The 9,190-nt window shown below is 38.0% G+C and overlaps 1 long non-coding RNA gene across 1 annotated transcript in view; it reads left to right on the plus strand.

The window, feature by feature from the left end:
• Window positions 1-8,001, plus strand: part of LOC125173771 (uncharacterized) — a 30,243-nt gene extending 22,242 nt beyond the window's left edge. Inside the window, exons 3-4 of the long non-coding RNA XR_007155148.1 lie at window positions 5,339-5,411; window positions 7,897-8,001. This is a non-coding gene — a long non-coding RNA (uncharacterized LOC125173771). The remainder of the gene's footprint in view (window positions 1-5,338; window positions 5,412-7,896) is intronic.
• Window positions 8,002-9,190: the final 1,189 nt, after the last annotated feature.

The following is a 9,190-nucleotide window of genomic DNA, read 5'->3' on the forward strand; positions in this document are numbered from 1 at the left end:
TTCCCTCTCCACTATAGACCATTGTGAACTTGTTAGGTAGAAGCTAGACAGGAGCAGTGGACGGAACACCCCAAAGCAGAATCCCAAATCCGTGAAGGGGAACAATAGAGAGGTGAGCTGGAGGCAAGGATGGTGATAAACTACACATTAAAAGCCCAGGGGCACAACATCCTGACCTGTGGCTTCCAAGAACTTGGGGTGACAGATCAAGAGCCACAGTACATAGCATGGCTCTCCTCTTCCCCCTCTGCCACAGGGTAACTTCCAGGTTCATTATAATTCATTTACATTGCAGGTACAGCCCCCCCCCCACCCCCACCCCTTGGAGAAAGGGGTGCATGAGGATTCTGGCACAATCTTTGCAGGGTCCAAAAATTCCCCCTCCCAACCTGTGGGAGAAATCTCCAAATGATTATAAATAGCTTCCTTTAGAGATCACCCCACCATACCTCCCAGCTCCTCCCAGCCCAGAGAAATGTAACAAATATCGAATTCCAAAATGACCTAGGGTTGGTTCCACCTCACAGAACCTGCCTGCTCTCCCACCTTGAGTGTACTTTCTTTTTAATAAGTTGCTTTATGCTTGTCACTTTCCTTCTGGCTGTCTTTACGGGAGCATGAATCCCTGTGTAAATCATCTCATGGGGAATCCAAGGAATGAGACCTCCATTCACACAAGGAGGACTCTCTCACTGGTAACAAACTTATCTCTGTTGATCCTCCCAACAGTGTGAGATACATATCCTCATCCCACTTTACAGGTGGGATACAAAGTAGCAAGTAACAAGAGACAGAATATAAACCTCAGTTGACCCAACCTTAAAGGCCTTATAGTGGTCCATGCTCCCTCAGCACTTTCCACAGGTGTGAAAAATTGTGAACACTGTTGTTCCATGTCCCCAAGATCCACTCAGAGTGACAATTCTACAGAAATGTAAAATTCCTGCAGAAAGGGGTTCAATACGCCAGGCTCCATTTTGCAACTTGTTACTTTTAAAACTTTTGGGCTTGTCCGGGAACAGCATCTTTTGGATCCAAAATCACAATTACATTTATTGGGAATTGAGAGTCAAGATTTGGGGGACAAATCTTTCTCCACATCCTCAAATCAGCCTCAAATGAAACCATATGGTTTGATGACCCTGATACTCTTAAAGTTCAGCATGCTCTGTGGGGTAACCCGCTCCTGCACTTTGGAGTTTTCACTACAGGACCCCTGAAGAGGACTAGATCTACACTTATGGGCTTCTAATTATCACCACATGAAGATTCAGAGAACAGGAGATATGTTTATTACCAGGTATTATGAAGCTCTTAGCCAGACACGGCTTTAAAGCATCTATAAATGTTTCACTAGACAGACCACTTTGCTAAATGCTGAATAGATCATGGTAAACAATACATGGTTTTCTTTTAAATGTTTATTTTTGAGAGAGATACAGAGACAGAGACAGAGTGTGAACAGGGGAGGGGCAGAGAGAGAGGGAGACACGGAATCCGAAGCAGGCTCCAGACTCTGAGCTGTCAGCACAGGGCCTGACGTGGGGCTTGAACTCATGGACTGTGAGATCACGACCTGAGCTGAAGTTGGATGTTTAACTGACTGAGGCACCCAGGTGCCCCTAAACAATACATGATTTTAAAGAGTTTCCTTCAGACTGTTGATCATGATGAGATAGAAAGATACTCAACCAGGATCCAGAATCCCTAAATTCCTGACTTACTACTTACTACCTATGGCTGCTCCTACCTGAGGCAGCAATTTGGAGGGGAAATGTTGAATAAATGCATCTCAGATTATATTACAAACTGCATTGTTATTTTTAAAAATACAAACTTCGTTGACCTGTATCTGATATCTGATTCAAAGCTTAAGAAAAATCACATGTTAAAATTGATCCTGAGAGGGTGAAAATACATACATGTATATAAATATATATATTTATTAAAATGTGTATACCATATATATATACACACATACATACACATATGTGTGTATATATATATATATATATATATATATATATATATATATATATTACACCATATATATAGGTACAGTCTGCTTTGATAGTGTTTTACCCTGTGACTCACTAAGATCTGGAGTAAAAGCAGTTATTCTTGATTGGTTCTTCCTAATCTGACACATAAAAAATGGATCATTTTAGCATCCATGTTAAAAATGAGTATTCTCTTGTGTTGAATAAGATACAAGTCAAGGAGTTTTGCCAAAATTATACACTAAAAAATATTATTTCTCTGCACAAAAGAAGTTGAAGACTCTTATCTAATAAGGCAAGTTCTAAGTCATCAAACTAAATTAAAGCACTTTAGGGAAAAAATATGGATGGCTCAACATAAATTTATCAGCATATGCTCTTATTAAAGTTGTGGGATACAGCTATAGGATTTGTGGGTAACAGTGCCCTTAATCAAACAAGTGAAGAGCTATCTGCAAGGAGACAAATTATGACTATATAATTTCTTGGTCTTTGAGGGGAGAATCTTGTCTTCGCCATCAAGTATACATGCATTTTTTTGTGTGTGAAGATTTGACTTAAGTAATCTCTACACCTAACGTGTGGCTCAAAAACTTACAACCCTGAGATCAAGAGTTGCCTGCTCTACCTTCCGAGCCAGCCAGCTACCCCCAAGCATACATGTAGTTTTTCAAATGTCATACACATGACAAACTTACATTCCTCTGGGTCCCTTTTACTTAATTTCATGGTATTATCGTATGCTGCTTTGGATTTATTTGATCACAGGGAGAGAAATTTCTACTGACAGAGAAATATAAAGTTTTAGAGTTAGGTCATTATGCTTTGTTTAAGCTTATTTTTAAATATGAGCTCTTTCTGGAGAAAAGTGAATTTATTTTATCTAAAATATGCATTTTATATGCCAGAAAAGAAGGCAAAGGTGGCAAAAAAGTCAAAATGCACTATACCTGAAAGAAATTATATCCATGCACTTACTAGTTAAGTATATAAATTCTACTACTCACATTTTTTTAAAAAAATTTTTTTAACGTTTATTTATTTTTGAGACAGAGAGAGACAGAGCATGAATGGGGGAGGGTCAGAGAGAGGGAGACACAGAATCTGAAATAGGCTTCAGGCTCTGAGCTGTCAGCACAGAGCCTGACACGGGGCTCGAACTCACGGACCGCAAAATCATGACCTGAGCCGAAGTCGGCCGCTTAACTGACTGAGCCACCCAGGCGCCCCCTACTACTCACATTTTTTAACAGATTAGTTATTTTGGAATAACACTAATTGTTCATTAAAACTGGGACAGGAGAAAAAAATAAAGACCAAAGAAGCAAAATGCTTTATGTTTTAGAAAGATGACCTCAGTAATTAAGGGAGTTACCTACTGGGTATGGTCTAGGAGACAGAAGTCTACTTGCCTCCCTGTCCCATTTTTTGTTTCTATGCATTGTTGGGTATGTCTGTATTCCCTATTGACATGCATACTTCTTTGCATGTTAGGACCACATCATACTCATCTGTATACCTGCAATAACACTTAGAAGAGTAATTTGCTGAAAAGTTTATGAATAATACTATTAAATTAAAACAGTATTTTAAATGAATTAAATAGAAAACAAAATGAGACAAAATTTGCTGTGATAGTTAAAGTAGAATGCTGTAGAAGAATGAAACTAGACCACTTTCTCACACCATTCACAAAAATAAACTCAAAATGGATAAAAGACCTGAATGTGAGACAGAAAACCAATAAAACCCTAGAGGAGAAAGCAGGATAAAACCTCTCTGACCTCAGCCACAGCAATTTCTTACTTGACACATCTCCAAACACAAGGGAATTAAAAGCAAAAATGAACTATTGGGACCTCATGAAGATAAAAAGCTTCTGCACTGCAAAGGAAACAATCAACAAAACTAAAAGGCAACCAACGGAATAGGAAAAGATATTTGCAAATGACATATCAGACAAAGGCCTAGTATCCAAAATCTATAAAGAACTCACCAAACTCCATGCCCAAAAAACAAATAATCCAGTGAAGAAATGGGCAGAAGACATGAATAGACACTTCTCTAAAGAAGACATCCAGATGGCCAACAGCCACCTGAAAAGATGCTCAACGTCACTCATCAGGGAAATACAAATCAAAACCACACTGAGATACCACCTCACACCAGTCAGAGTGGCTAAAATGAACAAATCAGGAGACTGTAGATGCTGGAGAGGATGTGGAGAAACGCGAACCTTCTTGCACTGTTGGTGGGAATGCAAATTGGTGCAGCCGCTCTGGAAAACAGTGTGGAGGTTCCTCAAAAAATTCAAAATAGATCTATCCTATGACCCAGCAATAGCACTGCTAGGAATTTACCCAAGGGATACAGGAGTGCTGATGCATAGGGGCACTTGTACCCCAATGTTTATAGCAGCACTCTCAACAATAGCCAAATTATGGAAAGAACCTAAATGTCCATCAACCGATGAATGGATAAAGAAATTGTGGTTTATATACACAATGGAATACTACTTGGCAGTGAGAAAGAATGAAATATGGCCTTTTGTAGCAATGTGGATGGAACTGGAGAGTGTTATGCTAAGTGAAGTAAGTCATACAGAGAAAGACAGATACCATATGTTTTCACTGTTATGTGGATCCAGAGAAACTTAACAGAAAACCATGGGGGAGGGCAAGGGAAAAAAAAAGTTATAGAGGGTGAGATACAAACCATAAGAGACTCTTAAAAACTGAGAATAAACTGAGGGTTGATGGGGAGTGGGAGGGAGGGGAGGTTAGGTGATGGGCATTGAGGAGGGCACCTGTTGGGAGGAGCACTGGGTGTTGTATGGAAACCAATTTGACAATAAATTTCATATAAAACAATAAAGTAGAATGCTATAAATGAACCTAGCAAATCAATTATTGGCATTATCTACATTTCTGATATAAAAAATGAAATTCAAGTATAATATAATAAAAATAGTAAAAATCATTCCTAAAGGTATTTACAGTTGAAGGAGAGCAAATTTTACCACCCCAAATTATGCCTCTTTGATATCTTGATTATTCTTAACTGGTTATGTTTAAGAAACAGCAAAGTGAACTCTGAAAACTTACTAGGAATTACCCTTTCATAAGAGATGCATTTATAAGGGAAATACCCATTTGTAAAAGTGTCTCCCTAGCCACACCAGGAAGACTCAACCTCTAGAAACTCAATGAAGATGGCAAGGACTTAAATCTACATGGACAACAACCTTATCCTTGTTTACTATTCTTTTCCTACCTAGTAACCTCCCATAACTGACTCTCCATCCCCAACATCTTTTCTCTTTTGTCTTCTTTATGAAGGTGAAGGCTTTGGCCACTGCTCTGGAGATCTTACTCAGCTTTCCTGGCTTGGACTCCCCCATATATACAGGAGGTAAATGTGTTATTAAACTTCTGTTTTATTCCTGTTTATCTGTCTTATATCAGTTTAAATATTAGATCATCCAAAGAACCTATAAGAAAAGGGAAACTTTTCTACCCCTACACAGTCATAATTTGGTAGTTTTTTTCTTGCTGGCTTTATAATCATGTAAATCAATGACAGTAAAAAATTCCATTTGGGAGTTACAGTTTAGTTTTTCGGGCTTGTAAAGATCTGCATATCCTGGATATCTTATTCAAAATAGTGTTATTAGCTGCTACCCAGTAAATGCCAATTTTGCTATGTAAAGGCATATCTTAAAATATTAAATTGTTAAATCATAAGTTGGAAATTTAAATCCTGTTTCTTTCACAAACTTGAAAAGATGCCTTCTTACATGTTGATGACCATATCTGTTTATATGACAAATGGATGTTTAAGTGGAGTGGGGAATTTTAAGAGATGCTTTTCATGTAAATAAAAACTGATGAGGGAGCGTGGGGCAACCTGAGGGCAAAGTACAGGCTAATAGCACCATACCCCCCTGCGCCCCCCACCGCCACCCCTTGAGATATGTGTGATATTCCTTGGACACTCCTGGCTGCCCAAGAACAGAGGAAAGGAAAGAAAGCAAACGGTTGACTGATAGAGATCACAGTGATGCAGGCCAGGAGTCTCCTTCAGTTTATAGATAACTTAGTAAACTGTAAGAAAAAGGCAATCTTATCCATAGCCTAATCTCCAGAAATCTATAGACTCTATTTCTTGGAGCCTGAAGATCACCCTCATCAAGATGTAAGGTGATTTAAGTGTTTGCCATGGTGATGTAGGAAGCAAAGGCAAATGAAAAATTAAATTACCTTACTGCCTACAGCCCACTGACAAGTACTTGAAACAGGCAGAGTGACCTCCCTCTAGGAGCTCAGCTGCCTCAATTGATGACACTTTGCTAGGGGCAAAAGGGAATCTTAGCTTAACATCATCCTGATCCCCCAGGAACCTGTAAATCTACATTAACATATAAAAATTTCTTTGGAAACTTCCTTTATCTCAACTCCCCCAAGATATATTCTGGCAATCATACTGCAAGCTTATGGCCCCCTGATATACATCCAAAGGGTCTCATGACTGAGGTTTTACCAAACAGTAATAAATGGCATTTTCCTAGCAACAGCTAGGCCCTCAAGGTCCTGGAAACTTTGATTCCAAAATTCCTTAGAGACTTACACTGTCCCTACCCTCCTCCCAACCTGAGGGTATATAATGAGTTACCCGTCACAACTCCAGTGCAGCTCTTCCTGCCCATGGGTCCTGTCCCCATCCTTTAATAAAATCACCTTTTTGCACCAAAGACATTTTTCAAGAATTCTTTCTTGGCCATCGGCTCTGGACACCCCCCACCATCACCCCAAAACTTCATCAAAAACTACCTATTTGTCGGGGCGCCTAGGTGGCGCAGTCGGTTGAGCGTCCGACTTCAGCCAGGTCATGATCTCGCGGTCCATGAGTTCGAGCCCCGCGTCGGGCTCTAGGCTGATGGCTCAGAGCCTGGAGCCTGTTTCCGATTCTGTGTCTCCCTCTCTCTCTGCCCCTCCCCCGTTCATGCTCTGTCTCTCTCTGTCCCAAAAATAAATAAAAACGTTGAAAAAAAATTTAAAAAAAAAACCTACCTATTTGTCAATGTCATTATGAATGTAGAACATGTGGAATAGAGAAGAGGTTCAACAACCTTTTAGATGTTTATGAGAAACAAAGAGGCTACCATTTCTTATAATTTCATTATGTGCTATGTTGAATGTTTTATATAAGTATCCATTATCAACTACATCTTTCCATGGTCCCTGGAGGTAATAATTATTATAATGATTATTCACCACTTTATAAATATAAAAACTGAGATTCAAAGATGTAACATGAATAGGCCAGGTAGTAAATCAGAGATTTGACTTCAAGAGTTTTGCTTTAAACCCTCCCAGGCAATGGCAAAGTTGATGATTGTTTTTCTGAAATAACCAGAAAGACCAACGGAACATGAGAAATGGAACAGGCAGAAGACTGAAGCCTTTAGATGATATAACACGTGGAAATACTAGCAAAGGTTTCAGTTATGAATACAGAAACCATACCAAATAGAATAAAAAGCACAGCATACTTCTGTATCCCTAAAATTGCTTGCATTGTTCCTGTTTTAACATGGAGTACAAAGTACAAGAAGGCATCAAGTGAAGGATATATCTTTCTAATGTGAAATTAAAATCAAAGTAAACCTGTTATTACTGATCATACCTGTCAGTCAGATTGGATTTTCTTTTTTAATTTCTGGTTTGAGGCTGATACATGAAGATAAATGGCACTTAAAGTTTGTTCAGTGGTGTGGGCTCCTTAGAGTGAAATAAAGAAAACAACAATAACACTTACTAATTTGCATTCATTGAAAACTTATTTCTTTGTGTTTACTCCTCCAGATATCTAATGAATACTTATATGTTCTTACCAGGTTTTTTACTTTACAAAAACTAACAACTGAAAAGAATATCCAGAAGGAAGAAGAAATAAAGGAGGCACTAATGTCTACGGTTCCTGTATTTTTCAACCGTAATGAATGTTCACCCTGTAGGTGTAATATGTTCCATTATTTAAAAGAAAAAGATAATAAAAAGCATTTTCCTGTGCTTTTAAGCATTTATGAAAATACAGCTTACTTGAGATTTCTCGATTATTTACTTCAATTGACATTTCAATATAACATGAAAATTATATTTATAGTTTCCTCATAACATCTTTGGCCCTATTTTCCTGATGAAAAAATGTAAAAGTTGGCAGACCTTGGTTCTCCTGAAGAGAACTTTCCAAATCCATGAATTTGTAATTATTTAAAAGTAAAGGACTTTGAAAGTATGTACTTCCTTGTTTACTAGCAAACTGGCTAATTAACGCATGAACTACAATGATCAGTTGGCCTTTATACAGAAAAGGAGTCCATCTTGAGCATTAACACTTACCAGTTATGAATGGCCATTGGTTTCCATTAGGAAAGTATTGTGGTCAATAATAGATTTCAGAATGGGCTTGAGAGAGAGCAATCTCAGGAGACAATACCAATTTACCTACAATTGTTAAAGGATGAATGGAGAAGTAGGGTGGGGACACAGAAAATGTAAGCATTATACAGTCCCTCCAAAAAGGTGAGACTGAGCAACCCATTCCATGTCATCTTCAAACCGTACCAAGGAAAGGGAAAGGGAAATAACATCAAGGGGAAATCTAATATTTTATAAAACATTAAAATCTGTGAAGATGTCATTGAGGTATTATGAAAAAGAAACTAGAAAATCATTTTATTTGAAAAATACATCAATGTTATTGTTTTTAGAATTTTCAGTTCGTCCTTTAGTCTCCTCCTTAGAAATATCAACTAAGCTCATGGAATATTATTACCATGACCCCTACTACTACTACCATGATTACCATTAATACCTTTAATAAAATTACATTATAGCAGCCATCTATTGATCTCTTATATAACATTTACATTGAGTCAGCAGGAATCTGGGGGTACAATTACCAATAAATTTTTGTCTCCCAGTATTTCCATCTCAAACCCATTCTATGGAAATGGACATTTTCCTACCTCTGTAAAACCCATGGGAATCCCCATAGCATTCCTGATCACTCTAAGATAATAAAAACACTTTTAAAAATTAAGTATTTTAGTTTTCAATTAACTTTCACTTAGGTACTAGGAAGATCTCAACTCCTTAGTAGCTGAGTTGGATAGTGTGATAGTATAG

Source organism: Prionailurus viverrinus, chromosome C1 (assembly GCF_022837055.1).
Source record: "Prionailurus viverrinus isolate Anna chromosome C1, UM_Priviv_1.0, whole genome shotgun sequence".
NCBI classification, from domain to species: domain Eukaryota; kingdom Metazoa; phylum Chordata; class Mammalia; order Carnivora; family Felidae; genus Prionailurus; species Prionailurus viverrinus.